Here is a 14,464-nt window from a genome sequence, read left to right on the forward strand (position 1 = left end):
CTGTGGAATGCAGTATACCTGGGTAACTAAAACATTGTTACAACAAGGCAGAAGTTTTCACAGCCCGAGTTTCATATTATGCAGCTGGTAATCGCTTAGTAGTGATGTGAAGATAGTTCTATAAAATAGCAGGACTGAAGAGGAGACTCAGAATAGATCCCCAGGAAGTGGGCAACATAAGGGTAGGCAGAGAGTTCATGAACAAAAACCAAACTTCGAGGGAAGTCCTTCAAAGAATCAACAACTGGGATCTCATCTTATTAAAAAGTTTTGCACATCTAAAGAAATCACCAACAGAGTGAAAAAAACAAATTGGAAAAACATTTTAGCCATCTCTCCCTCAGTTGAAGGATTTCTATCTAGAACATATAAGGAATTTAAAAAATCAGACCCCTCAATTTCAAAGACTCCATCCCAAAATGGGCAGCTGATATGAATAGACATTTCTCAGATGAAGAAATACAAATGGCAAATAAATATATGAAAAAATGTTCAACATCACTGTTCATTTGAGAGATGCAAATGAAAACAACGCTGAGATTCCACCTCACCCCAGAAATCATCAAGAAATCAACCAATGAGAAATGCTGATGGGCTTATGAGGAAAAAGGAACTGTTCTCCACTGTTGTCGGGAGTGTAGACTGGTCTATGTGTAATTTCTATGGGCGTTTTATACATATCAGACTATATTTCTAAAAGTTGTAAACTAAATTAACACATAATGATAATGATTTCAACTAGAAGTCCACGGTCAGGGTTTGAATCTCAGTTTTGACTAAAGTTTGAGCACGTTAGTGATTCTCTTAACTTCAGTCTTTTGAATACTCTCAGCAGAATATTCAGGGCCCTCATCCTCAGGACTGATAGGACCAGTAAGTGCAGCGTGACGGTCGCTGTTCCGTGTGGGATGGCTTATCCTTTACAAGGAATTTGACTTATCCCTAAACAAACTTCCAGCATGTGGTCAGTTCAGTGTGCCTCACCTGTGGTTGGATAAGATCAGACTGCATTCCGAGTTTTACTTGTGTGTGTGTTCCCACCGTTCACATTATCTCAGTGAAGCATCCGAACTCTTAGGGAGCCCGTTCCGGCAGACCCGCAGACCTGCAGATGGCTTTTGTGCGTAGAAAAGGGCATGATTGACCTGGGAATCAAACGTTTTTCCCCACTGTGACAGAGTGAACCACGGAAGTTAATAACCCTCTCCTGGGAAGCCCTGGTGCTACGTGGTAACCTGAAACCATTGCAAGAGTAACAGAGACTCTGCCCCAGCTGATGAAGGCACCCACATAAGTGGACGCTCTGCTGTGAATTCATCCCAAAGACCAGCGTAATACATTCTCCCTGGGTCTGATAGACTAAACTGAAAATGTGGGCTCTAGTATGTTTAAGATGCATGCAGAGAAATTTGTGGCATGGAATCTTACTGTGACTGTGACACATTTTGTTGCTTTCTGCACTTTTAATTTTGTCAGTTATTTATAAATCTGACTGTGCTGATGAAAGTTGATTCCGAGAGGACACCGTTAAGATTCCCTACTGAAGCCTAGATGACTTTCCTCACTGCACGCTGCTGCCCGCTTCCTGGGCTTTTCAGTCGGAGCAGAAGCGGTTGTCTCCACACCCTGTTGCTGGCTGGGGGCACAGATGGTTGGTTTTCATCCTATCTTCCTCCAGCCAATGATCATGTAAGAACTGGAGTATACACTTCTGAATACAAATATAAATAAATTTGGTATAGCTTGATACCACTTAAATTTTCACAGAGAAACTAGAAAAACTGTTGTTTCTCTAATATAAGGAAACTAGCAATTCCGAGGCATTTTGAGGTCACATGTTAAGTAAGCCAACTAATAAATAGACTTTTCTGTTGCAAATAAAATATTTCTGTAGACTGCTTAGGTAGATTGATATCTAGATTATGCAGTAAGATTAAAAACATTATTTTTTTGGTGTAGTATCCAATATACTTCCTAATATTTTCTTAAAATATGTATTTCTGGAGAGATTAATGCATATTTTAAGTCTGATTACTTTTAACTGAACACAACATGAGATATTAATCAATAAATTAAAATCTGCTCCTGATGCAAAACCAGTGTTAGAATTGTGACAAGATGCAATGAAAGGTGCACAGCTAATAAACTTCCTAAATGTATTCTCCATTTGCTGTTTTAAAAATGACTTCAACAGGTATTATTTGCTTTCTCATAGAACATTGTTTCAAATTATAGTCCTAGGAACACAATGCTACCTACACATGAGATTCAAAAATTTTCATTCATAGTATAATTCTGAAACGTTTATTAAAATATTTAATGTGTTCATTACAAAATGGAGTCTGCTTTTAACAGAATTGTGTGGGTGACAGTTTATTAATGAGATGTAAGCCATTAGAAAATAAAGAGATTTTTGTAATGAAAACAAGTGTCAAAGATGAAGGAAATGGAACAGGAAAGACATGCTAGAGTGAATGTCTGAGACCTGAAAAATAATTAACTCTAGTTTATGACTTTCTTCAGATTTAACGTCGGATATTTGGTTCGTTTGCTTTGTTTCCCAGGACTCTGACATCATGCACATAATTCATCATCCCATTCATTTGTCTGATTCTTTCTGCAAGCTATAAATATCTGTACCTCTTGCATTGAATACAGAAATTTGTAATCGCTCCAAAAAAAAAATTCTCTAGTGTTCTTTTTCTCTGACTTAGAAATTCTATATTATTTTTCCCTAGATTCAAGTAAAGTATTTGAAGTACATAAATATTTCTTTACACAAGACTCTGATATTTAATGTTGCTGTGTTTCATTTATTTGCTCACACATATGTAGAAAGCCACAGATATGTGTTAGGTACTCCTCCAATCTCTGAGAGTGTAATTTTTAGCAGCCAGAAAAATCACTTATCAACAGATATGGGACAAAAGATTTTAAAGTAGGCTAAATACATTTTTTTCTTCGCAGATGTTCTACATCATATTGTCTAAAAACCATACCTTTACAAAGTTTTGGATTGATTTTGATCCACTAGTTCATAGAAATGTGAAAATGTTACCATCCTGAAGAAAAATGACTTATTAAGTATAAGAATAATACTAATTCAGAGTAACAAATAATATTTATTAAAGTATAAACATTTGCAGTTATAAACTACATTCAGGTTTTTGTTCCAAATGGTTACACTCACAGCACTGTGTTTCTAGCTCCCGATAACATCATTATAACTTCAAACAAATTCAGCCTTGAGTTTCAGATTGTTCCTGTGAAAAAGCTGGGGCTTCGCATAGCACACTCTTTTTTTCCTCCCTCGTGCACTGATTTTTTTGAGAAGTATTGGATGCTTTCATCACAATTCTTAGTCCAGCAGCCCTTTCCAGGCATATAAAATAAGAGAACACACTTGAGGGGGCAAAGGAATTTCTCAAACTCCCTGATGTTTCACATATTGGGTTACAGTGTGGGTATATGTGCTCTTTGACTTCCTCCTCTGAGAAACAAGGCATGAAGTAAGCAGGATGATTTTATTTGGAATTTGTTTTGCAGGACTCTAATCATCATGGTGAACTGTTAATGACCAATAACACTCTAACATGGCTCGTGTCTGTGTAGCCAGGGGATCTGGTTAAGTTCACTGAAAATTTCACAGTTTTACCATTTAATATTAAAGTTGGCAGTGAAATAGGAATACTTTGAATTCCGCTTTTGAATTGAAGAAAACACACACCACGAAAAACTTCCCGTTCTTAATTTTGAATTTAATCCACATCACCAGAACACACTCATTTTTAATGTATCTCAAAGCTTTTCTGTTGAAAGAAGGAACATTAGGGTTCAAAGTTAAATGCAGAGGTCTTTTCTAGTGAAAGAGTGCTCAAAGGAAGTTGCTAGAGATTAGCTGGATGACAAGCTCAGGACAAGGGCTGATCCTGACAGGAATAGGGTGCTCAGCCTTCCTAGGCATCTTTAACAAGAAAAATGTGTACTGATATCTGGGGAGAGAACGGAGCCTTAGAGCAGGAGTTATAAATTCAAGCAAATCTGCCCGCTCTTTTCCTCTGTGGAGAACCAAGACATCTCAACTACCACAGTTTCCAAAGGCATTAACTGCATATGCACATGCATTAAAGTGGCGGGAGCTCCAAATTCAGTCACATTCTACAATGATTCCTTCCATGAATTTCAGTGTGCACTGTGTTACTTTAATCGTGTAACATTCATTTCCTGCCATTTCTGTTGTTTGGACATCAAGGTCTTACCTGTACAAGGTTGGATCTCGGGGACTGGTATTTGCTTTCAGAGATATCTCAGTGCTAAGGATCTGAGGGAGTGACTACCAGTCCCTAGTGAGCTGATTCAGGAGCCCACCACTGCAGGAAAGAGTACATACACTCACCAATCCTTAGAAACAAGTATTAGCAAGGTACAGTGTTTTCTACAAAGTTGAAAACCTTGTGAAATATAAGAAATCCCGTGATTTCATAACTTTCATTATGCTGGAAAATTCTATACAGCTCTGATCATTCATAACCTAAGATCTGAGAATCCACTTTTTTTGATTAAGATACAAATGACTCCTGGAAATGTGTTATTTGTTTGATCTATTATGTCCTCTCTTGGTTAGCACTACAGTTGTTTGTTTAACGATTCCAGCGTCATTGTTCAGACAGATCTCTTTGAGAGTGCTCCATTTTTGCCTGAATACAGAATCTCATTCCAGGGAATCTGTCTGAACAAACTGTGGTGGAGTGGGCTGAATGTAATCCAGTCTACGGATTGACTACAAAGGTGCTGTTGCTTTCAATCAAGACACTTACAAGCTGCAAATGTTTTCTGACCTCTTCTGACTCATTAAAACTCTTAAGAACTCAGTCAGATGTCTCTTACCCAAAGAGACAAAAAAAAAGACAAAACCATCGGAGTGCAACAGCCACTTGCAGACCTCAGAAGTAGCATCTTACTCTTTCATTCGGGGTTTATCCGCCCAGCCGCTAACCACCAGCTCAGCCTTTAACACACACTGTTACCTGCCAGGCATGTGGTTATGGGCCATGTCTTGCTACATTAAAACATTTATTCAATTATAGCTTTTACTAGTTAAAAATGTTCTAATCCCTGCTCATTAATTTATCAACTTTGGCTATCTATTTATCAAACAGATCAATAGAGAATCTCTTAAAATAATCCTAGGTTACTTAACAGAAAAATTTCTAGCAGTTATTAGAAAAAGAATACAACATATTCAGTTTCTTATTAGATTTTTGGAGAATGTATTCTAAATCTCAAGAGATTGAATATAATAAATGTGGTTATTGTTCTAATTACTATTTGTGTCTACAAGGTAATAAAACAGCAGTCATAAACACACTACTTGAGATTGTTAATCATGGAAGCTATCTCACAAGTATAATTTCATAATATAGAAAAAATATATAATATTTAGTAATTAAAAGACAGAAATTTTTGAAAGTCTTTATTAGTTTTACACACCCAACATCCATAAGCAGCTCACACTTCAGACAGACATGAACATAGATAAACAATGTTCATATCTACGTGTGTGTGCGCGTGCAGTCTTTTATACAGTACAATGGAAACTTAGTTATACAAAAATAATTTAGCTTAAAAACCATAGGTTCAAAGATGTTGCTTAGATTACCAGATGTAAGAATGCAAGATTGATCAAACAATTAAGGAGAATAAAAATAATTTTAAAAATATTAGAAACAATACAGAGTTTCACTAATCAAGATGGTAGGAATCCTTATTTTGTTTTCTTTTCTCTTTAAAATAGAAAAGATAAAGTCTTTGTGATTCTATCTGCTGGTCTTTTAAATATGCAGAGTACTTAACACAGAAGAAAAGAAAATAAGTACTGTTATTTGTTACTCTAGAAACCTAAACGTGTCCAAGTGAGAATACAGCTCACCACGGTTCCCGTATGACCCCGACGCTACTGACCCGGGTCAGGAGGACATGCTCTGACTTGTTTTTCTAATAAAAGTGATGAATCTCTTTGCAAAAGCAATGTATTTTCCTGGCTGAAATAAGGCACCTTTGGAGCAGAAATAACAACCATATTTTTAACAACTAAGTTAACTGAAAAGCAAAGGAGACAAATAAAATTTCGGCAATTATTAGGTTTTTTTTTTTTTTTTCCGTAAAAGTTTAACACCGATGAGACGGGACTCTTTGCAAACAAGATTTGAATTTAGGTGTCTCAGCCAACAAAGAGTTTTTCAGTGTCTGGTTCTGGGATTTCCAGGCTATTTCTGTAACAAGATGTGATGTTTCCAGTAATGCCAATTGTCAGGAAATGCTCAAAATCAATACGATTTAACAGTCAAAATTCATATTTTCATATAGCTCTGTGTGTATTAGGTAGAGAAATTAAGATTAGAGCAATGAAATAGATGGCCTGAAGAGTCTCGGTGGGAAGCACTTGTCTACAGAAAGTGTGCAGTGGTATCAGGCGTGTTTCTACCGCCCCAGAGACTGACATCACTGCAGAACAAAAAAGAGCTTACTTGCATTTAAATGGGAAAATGCTTAAGAAAAATGGCACATCTCCTAGTGTCTGTCTGTAGAAAAATGAAGAGTAAAGCAGAGAAGGGACTAGCAAATTAAGGAGGTATTTTTAAATAAAGAGTTAATTTGGACATTCTTTTAGTTCTCTCCTCTCCCATTATTTACATATTCACTAGTTTATTAGACGTTGGCTGAAGTCTGGGTCAGAGCCGGCAGAATGTGTTCACCAAGCCTAGCTAGGTAGATGAAACACAGTTGCAGACCACAAAAAATACGTAATTCTGGGGATCGGGGAGGACACAACCGCAGGTGCACCAGCGACACGGAGAAGAGTGTGGCGGGCTCCTGGCCGCCCCCCGAGTCGGGGAAGGTCGGTGAGCAGTGTCCTTACCTTCCACCTCCTATCTTCTACCTTCTACCACCTTCTACCTACCTTCTACCTTCTACCTTCTACCTTCTAGGCGAGCCAAGGCGCTGATGGCTTAAGACCCTACAGAACACACTGGCGGACGGACACAGAGTTACTGAACGCATCAGAAGTCAAGGAGCGAGGCTGGGGATTTAGCTCAGCGGCACAGCGCCTGCCTGGCAAGAGCAAGGTCGTGAGTTCGATTCCTGGTACCGGAGGAAAAAAAACAAAATAAAGTCAGGGAGGAATGCTACAGAAAGTGATACATTTGCAGTTTTAAAAAGATGTGTAAAACTTCGGGTGAGAATGCCCAGGCAGAGTCAGTGTGCGGGGGCAGGCCTGTGGGCGCTTCTCCACGGAGCCCGCGCTTCCTCCTTCCACCGCAGGGACCGCGCCGAACCCCGCGGCCGCCCCCCCGGGGCAGCGAACCTGCAGGGCCGCAGGCGCGCGCAGACCCTTCCCCAGGAACACAGAGTCTACAGCGTCAGGCTGGAGACTCCATAGGAGCGCCGAGGCTGCAAGCAAGGAACAGGAGGAGCACTTCTCAGGACAGTCAGTACTGTGGCCCCACGGGCAGAGGACGCTCACCGGGGAGCCCGGTGGGAGATGGGGAACCAAGGGCAGAGGCCGGGGCATGGGCAGGCCGCCACTGAAAGAGCCGGCGGGTCTCCGAGGGAAGAAGAGCCCCAGCTCCAGCTGGACAGGCGGAACTTCGCACCTCCGGCCTCACTGTGCCCTGGCCCGGAGGAACGCGGCTGCGGGAAGGGTGCAGGGCGATGCCAGGGAGCTCCGTGGGGCTGGGAACCCGCTGCCCCTCAGTCGCAGGTCACTGATAGGTAAAAGTGTACGATTTCTTTCATTACCCATAGCTTTAGGAGAAAAGCGAGTCCAGGTTTTAGGTTGGTAACGCAGCCCTGGAAGAAAAACATTTCAGTGATCTTTAAGAGGCTCTTTAGTGCAACAAGATATTAGCAAATGAAACCCACCAAAATGAGAATGTGCTCACTGTGAGCACACGGGGCGGTGGCAAGCCCAGGCACGCGCGCCGCAGCAACGGTTTGTTATCACTGAGAGCTCTAGAAGGTTTGCCGTGACTGACCCAGGGTATACCAGGAACACGAGCTTGCATCGACATGCAGGAGTTAACTGACATAATATGTAGTACGTTCGAAGACAAAGGGTCAAATAATTCGCTCAACAGACATGCAAAAACATTAAAAAAGACCAACACCTATGTACGACAAAAACTCTCCGTTTTTACCTCAATCACACAAAGGCCACATACCAAAAACCGTCTTACAGCTGTGTTATACCTAATACCGTTTCATCTCTAAGACCGAGGACAGCCAGGACGTCCATGTCACCACTTCTACTAGTGCCCTTCCTGCAGTTCCGGGGAGTAGAACAAGCCATGAGAAATGCCAGCCACGGAGGTAAGAGAGGAAAATCTAAGGCTGCCTTACACAGTGTGACATAACCCTGCACAGAGGAAGTCTGAGGCATCCCTGCAGAAGCTATGAGAGCCAATGCAAAACATTTCAATATATCAGTAATGGACAATCCAGAAGCAAAGTTAAGAACAATATTCCAACACTGTCACAGCACAAATGCCTGTCAACTGATGAATGGATACAGAAGACGTGGAGTTTTTATGCAGTGGAGTACTACTTGGCCATAAAGAAGGATAAACTTGAGCCATTTCTAGGTAAATGGATGCATCTTGAGACCACACCCTTAAGTGCAGTAAATTGGACACACAAGTGCAAATATGACATGGTTTCTCTGGTGTAAGAAACTGAAAGGATAAATAAGGACAAAAATGTATAACAGATGTTGTGAAATAGGAAGAAAAAGGAATAAAATAGGGATACATTGAACAAAAGAAGTGTGGAGTAGCATACATCTGGAACCCCTTGCTAGATGTGATGTATGCAATTATGCACTGCAGATCTGTAGTAATGAAACAGAAACTATGCAAAGGAAACACATATAGATCAATGCAGTTGAAATGAGAGCCCAGAAATAAACCTGGCCATTTATTTTCAGCAAAGGTGCCTGTTATGGTTGATACATTGTGTCAACTCGGGCAGTCTAGAGGTTTGGCTAAGTGACTCAGCAGGGAGCCAGGGTGTTTACTTTGTATTTATCCTGAGCCTGTGGAAAAGGACCGCTTGGAGATTATGTGAGGGCTACAAACCCCCGGGGTGGGGGTAGCCTGTTTAGAAGTTAAGGGAGGGAAACAGCCTGCTTGTCCCCATTCCTCCCTTTTGCTTGTGCTGCTTTTGCTGTGTTCTGCTGCCATAAACATTTGCCCTCTGCCATGTGCCACTCTGCCTTGGAGCCAGCCAAGTATGAACTGAAACCTCCACAAACTGTGAGCTAAATAAACGTTTCCTTCCTTAATTCTGAGCATTGAGTAATTTGTCTCAGCAAGGCAAGAAAAGTAACCAAGACAATGCTAAAGCAATTCAAGGAAAAAAAATGAACTGTCTTTTCAAAAATTAGAGCTCTAAGGGCAAAAAACAATTTTGAAGCTTACCTCTCATTGCATGCAATCTTGACCCTAAATGGGTCATAGGCCCAGATGTAAGAGAGAACATCTTTTCAGAAGAAGAGATAAGAGAGAATCCTTCAGATGGGCATATATGCCCATGTATAGATATACAAAGATATAAGCAGCTAAACAAAAGGAACTGTAAATGTCTCATAAGCATATAAAAACATTCAACATCCACAATCATGACAAAAATGCAAGTTAAAATCTCAGTGAGACATTGGTCTTTGGTATTTCAGGGGTTGCCCTTGGCTGGGGGCCATCCCACACCCATGGCAGAGAGAAAGATGGCGGCCATAGAGCGGAGGAAAGTGTTCTGAAGTCCATTAACTCCAGGCTCCCACTTGTGAGTGGGCGACTGTACTCGCGGGAGCACAGCAGACCCCGTAGAGATTAGAGGGAGACAGCAAATCGGGCATCCTTGCCAAAAACCTCTCAGCTCTGAGGAATTTGAAACAGGGTAATATGAATGTGGGACAAAGGCAGTGTTCCTTACCTCCATGGCAAGACATTGAATGGGGCATAGCATGTGAAAAATCGATAGAGAGAGTACTTGCACACTGGGTATCATTGCTCCGGAAGATTTTGCTATCACTGGAGGAGTACCAAAAAGGGAAATCATGCAATATTTTCCCTTAATAAAGTTTCCCAGAGCTTGTTTTTAGAAATCAAATGAAATCATAGAGATATGTCATACCTATTACTATTCTGTAATAAAAAGACAGATAATGTTGAGGGTCAATCACATACTCCTGGAGAAGTAGAACTGTACGGCCACATGTTAAACAGCTGAAAGTTTAGAAGTTGAACATGAGTTTATAATAAATTTCTAGAGATTTCCTCAAAAGAAACAGAAATGTGTCCATACAACAGAAGTGCACATGAATGTTCGTAGAAGCAATATCCATATGCCCAAGCATTTGTGAATGCATGAAGAACAAAATGTTCTATATCCATACAAAACTACACTTTAAAAAGGAATATGCTACCAATAAATTCTACAACATGAATGAAACTCCGAAATACTAAGCTAAGTGAAATAAGTTGTAGGAGACCCCAGATTGTATGGTTCCATTTCTATAAGATGCAAAGTCACTTGTGATGATAGTTACATAATTCAGTACATTTATGAAATATCATTGCATGGCATACCTAAAATTATGATATGTAAAAGAGACCTCAAAGTTAAAAAAAAAAATGAAGACTCTGAAGAAAGAATTGTGTTGAACATCCAACTCTGAACTGGACCATACAGAAAAATAAGGCTGACAACTAGTGGAGTGTCCATTAGAGTCAATGTCACAATGCAAGATTGCTGGTACAGGGTTCGCCTTGTCAATAAAAATGTTGTGTTTGCAAGTCCCCTAACATTTCTCAGTTTTCGTGCCTTCACTCTTGAGAGAGTAAGTTGGAGTAGGTGAGACCTAATATCATTAATTAGCTGTAAAATTCTATGAGTCTATTCATTTTGTACAAACTATTGAATGCACCCATAAAATCAGAGAGCTGAGTGTGAGACTGTACAGTAATAGCACCAAGCATTCAACAACTTTAGCAGTCATGTGATTTCAAAATATACAGTACTTGGAAATTTAATTTCTATGTCTTGGACCCATCCAGTTTTATTGAGTATCCTGTATATCTAAGCTGTTGCTGCTACAGAGACAAGAAAAAAGTTAAAATAAATAATCTCACTTTAAAAGAATCTTTTATTGTCAAAAGAGAAATCACAAGTGGATGATATAAATCACATACAAAAGTAAAATAATGACTTATATAAGAGGTACAAATAAAACACTAAGGAATTTTGGGGACAGATATTAGTGGAGGATTTTTTTTAAAGCCTTCATGGAGGAAAGGCATTTTTAGTTCAATCTTGACTAGCAAATAAAATTTAAAACTCAGAAAATGTGAGGAAATCTGATGGGGAGAGTACATGAGGCAAGAAAATTCAGCCAAAATATTCTGTTTGGCCAGCATATAAGACAGAAAATGTGAAGTGAAGAGATATGAAACTGGACAGGAAGTCAGAGTCAGGTGTGAGGCGCTCACCCTGAGAAATGACACCTGGATGATCTCTGACACAATTCCTATGGCTCTGAGCAGCAGGATGAGCGTATCAGAGGTTTGCTTGAAGAAAATTAATCTGACTGCTCTGAAAATAGAGGAATTGGAGATTATGAGCTGGTTGGAATTCAAGATAATAAAAGTGTTATATTCACCAGGTTTCTGGTCTTCTGGACAAAATACCCAACACAAAGAGGAGCTTTACCTTGGCTCATAGTTGCCGAAGTTTCAGCCTTGGTCGGCTGGGTCCACAGAAGCAACAGCATGGGGGAGGGTGTGCGAAGACAGCTGCTCAGCTTACGGCAACCAGGAGACAGAGAGTGAGGGGAGCAGCCTGGGATGAGAGTAGACTTGTTCAATTCACATCCCCTGGCAACCCTGTGCTTCTCACTGAGCCCCCCACGTATATTCAGCTGTGAGCTCACCCCTGCGTGAATCCATTGACGAGGACAGCACCCCTGTGATCCAATCACGTTCAGAACGCACCACCTCTGAACACATGAGATTTGGGGGACACTTCAGATCTCAAGTATAACACATGTGAATACGATTGACTGTAATGAGAATGGAATTTGAAGCAGATGTAACTGAGGTTGCGGAGGTAGAAGCAATAGGTCTTGTTGCTGTTAATGCATGATTCAAAGAGCACGAGTGATAAACCCATGTTCCCAATTGCTTACCTATTATCTCATCACACCCTCAAAGAACCCAGTTGGGTAAAAGACAATTACCTCCACTTTGCAGGTCAGAAAATAGCACAGAGGACAATCCAAGATCCTGGGTTCTGAATGGCGGTGAGGGAGCTGAATTAGACTGGAGCAGCGTTCAGCTGGCACAATGGGATGAACTGTATGAGAGATGTAGGAGAATGTAAGAAAACCTGAGCGGGAGGAACTGACTGTATCTTCTTTCCTAGGGGAGTGTGTGTACTGACTGTGTGTCTGTACCTGATGGTCCGATTGAAAAGTCCAGATTTAATAAATACTACTCTACAAAACTAGAACAGGACAGAATCTTTTAATTTTTAAATGCAAAGTACTGCTGTTTCCTTTGCTATAATCTTGCTATGCCATTTGATTCATGTTTATTCTCTTTCTTATACAGCATTATAATTAATAATTCCATCGCCCTATTTCAAGTTGAATATGCTGTATTATGAAAACAATGAAGAAAAATGCCAATGTGGAAATTTTTTACATAAATTAGTCAAGACGTTTAATTGGTGAATAGCTATAACTATAAACCGCGTTTGTGTGGTAAACATCAAAGACTACTAAAGGGTAGACACAAAGTATCTTCACTTCGGTTCTCTCCTTGTGGTCAGGTTGTGAACAGTTTTGGCTCTCTTGGATTTTTTGATCTGACGTGTATCACTTTAGCCACTTTTTGTAAAGCTCTGCAAGATAAGAACTTTAATTATTGTGACCTATTCAAGTTCTGATGATATTGTAAACTGCTTCCTGGAGTTCATTTGCTTCCTGCTAGAACTGAAACAAGTCATCTTCAAGAGTTATTATGCATTTGCTGTCTTTCTTCCTCTGGTTTCCCATGCCATGAAACTGATTTTTGATCTAGCCCCATGTTGCCTATTATTATTTGCTCCACTGCACCAAGGGGGCTGCTTATTGTCTACCAATAGTCTGACATTCTTCCCTCCAACACATCTCCAGTGGGCCCCTGGGAGTGGTGCATTATCTAGGCAAAAACCAAGCAATAGAAGCCACACAGCAGCAGTAAAAAGCAGCTCTGCATGTTGGCTTCCCTCCGGGATGAGCGCAAAGCCACAGACTGGGTCCAGGAACCATGTGTGGGGCAGGCTGAGGAATGCACCCAGCAAGCTTCTCAATCCAGGGAATGAACATTCCAGATTATACCTCTGCACAACCTCCTCATCTCCATGTGAAACTCAGACACACTGACTGGAGATGGAGTGGACATCCCAATTATTTAGTTTAAATAAAATTATTAGGAACAAGTGCATTGTTTTCACTGTGCATTCTAGATTCCGGAGCCCTCCTAGAGGTCACCTTCAGAAGGCTGTGCTCCTCTGCCTCCTCTTCGATGTACCAGGGTAAATTGGACCAAAACCACCCCATGTGCCAGAACAGACTTCAGTCCTCCATGGATGTTATGGCTGAAACACTGTCTCAACTTGGGGAGTCTAGAGGTTTGGCTAAGTGACTCAGCAGGAAGGCAGAATGCTTACTTTGTATACATCCTGAGCCTGTGGAAGAGGAAGGCATGGAGATTATGTGAGAACTACAAGCCCCTTAGGTGGGGGTAGCCTGTTTACAAAGTAAGGGAGGGAAAGAAGCTGCTTGCCGCCATTCCTCCCTTTTTGCTCCGGCTGCTTTGCTGTTCGGCTGCCATTCCCCTCCTGCTCTTGTTGCTTTGTTATCTTCTGCCTCAGAGCCAGCCAAGTACGGACTGAAACCTCCACAAACTGTAAGCTAAATAAACCTTTCCTTTCTTAATTTTGGACGTTGGGTATTTTGTCTCAGGAATAAGAGAAAAGTAACTAAGACAGTGGAATCTGTATTATTCCCATGAAAAAGTTAGAGGGACAGTGATGAAGATTCTACTTCAGCAAGACTGATGTTGGAGTATTCTTTTGTTGTGAATTAAACATCTCCTATACTTCTTTCAAAGGGAACTTTTGTTGCAAATAATAACTATACACAATCTCAGCTATGATGATACTAACAGCATAGTAGTAAGTAAATTTGATCGAGTCCGTAGTATGTGTAAATTGTATGCTGAAAACATTATGGCTTTCGTATCTTTTCTTACCCCAATTAGTACTAAATAATCACCTGTATTTCCACATTTTATGAAGAAACAGAGGCACAAAAAGTTATGTAGGTGACTGAAGATCTCACAGCTACAGTCAGATTTAAACATAAATT

This window comes from Chinchilla lanigera, unplaced genomic scaffold (assembly GCF_000276665.1).
Source record: "Chinchilla lanigera isolate Chin_1 unplaced genomic scaffold, ChiLan1.0 scaffold00009, whole genome shotgun sequence".
Lineage (NCBI taxonomy): Eukaryota > Metazoa > Chordata > Mammalia > Rodentia > Chinchillidae > Chinchilla > Chinchilla lanigera.